The sequence below is a fragment of the Monopterus albus genome, unplaced genomic scaffold (assembly GCF_001952655.1).
Source record: "Monopterus albus unplaced genomic scaffold, M_albus_1.0 scaffold338.1, whole genome shotgun sequence".
In the NCBI taxonomy this organism is placed as follows: domain Eukaryota; kingdom Metazoa; phylum Chordata; class Actinopteri; order Synbranchiformes; family Synbranchidae; genus Monopterus; species Monopterus albus.
This window is the reverse complement of record NW_018128218.1, coordinates 509,306-510,865: the sequence shown is the minus strand read 5'-3', so window position 1 is coordinate 510,865 and position 1,560 is coordinate 509,306.

The window sequence follows — 1,560 nt, the reverse complement described above, 5'->3', positions numbered from 1 at the left end:
TGAGAGATGGTTGCGCCTGTATTAAGCTGAAGTTATTTTATCTTTGTGACCTAGTTGCTGTGAACTGTGGATGGGGAGAATGGTGGGTTGAGTTGTATGTTGTGTTGCTAAGCTATGGTAATTCAAGGGTCAATTTTTTGTGCATTCTCTTGCTGTTACCGGTGCAGAGCCCCAACGATCTGACATTCATTTGGAGGGTGGGGTTTTTTTTTTTCCCTTTTGTTGTTTATTCTGTTCAATGATTTAGTGCACACTTTACTTCATTTGTTTCTAAGTGTTGTATTATTGTACATTTGGTAAAATTGTGTTAATACATTTCAAGTTTTATAAATCTAACTATTGTGTCACTCTTTATTGACATTCTTCCCTGGCTCCTTGCAAAATCTGGTCTCTTCTGGTACTGGTCCAAATTTGACGTTCCTTCGAATCTCTAACTGTATCTATCCAACCAGGATTTAGGTGGAGGTTACACAAGGGAGATTCATCGGGGCTACCATTGATGAGTTTTTGTTCATGATTTGCAAACTGTTTTTGATCATTCAGGGCAGTGCAGCCAGACAGCTCATGTCCATCTACCAGGGGTCACGCAGTGTAACTGAGTACGCTATTGAGTTTCGGGTGTTGGCTACAGAGGTGGGGTGAAATGACCAGGCCCTTTGTGGCGTATTCTGGCATGGGCTACAGGAATACATTAAAGATGAGTTGGCAGCTAGAGACAACCCCCTGGATTTTAATTCATTAGCAGACCTAGCCATCAGATCGATAATAGAATACGAGAGAGTTGGGGGGGGAGAATGGAGACCTCCACTCACTCTGTCACAAGCCAAGCAGCCCAGTCCATCTCAAACCTGTCCACAAGCCCAGGGAGATTCTGCAGGGACTTCACCAATATCAGAAGAAGAACCTATGCAGTTAGGCAGGACCCGTCTTGCTCGACACCTCAAAGAGCAAACCTGACGGCTTAAAACTGGGGCTTGCCTGTACTGCAGAAACCTGACACACCAGATCTGTAACTGCGCAATACAACCCAAATATGAGGCCTGCCAGTGAGAGTGGGGATGCTGGCGGGCCATTACAAGACAGCCACCACAAGTTCTGCTAGTTTAGAGATCCTGGTCACCCTAGGGCACATGTGTCAAACTCAAGGCCTGCAGGCCAAGAGAAAAGTTGATTCTGAAAACAAAGCCTTTCAAAACCAGTGGGAGGCTGAGTATATGTTTACTGACATTGCCAGTAAACTTGTGTGTCTTATTTGTGGAGCTAATGTGGCTGTAATTAAGGAATATAACCTAAGACGGCACTACGAGACAAAACATCTGGACAAGCTGAAAAACGTGAATGCAGAGCAGAAGCTACAGAAGGTAGAGGAGTTGAAGAGGAATCTGACATCACAGCAGACGTTTTCACCAAAGTGAAATCACACAGTGAAGCTGCTGTGAAAGCAAGTTTTATTGGGACAGAGGAGAAAATGAGCCTGGACATTTACTGAGGGAGAGTTTTTGAAGAGCTGCATGATGAAAGTGTGCGACGTCTGGTGTCCAGACAAAAAGCAGGTGTTTG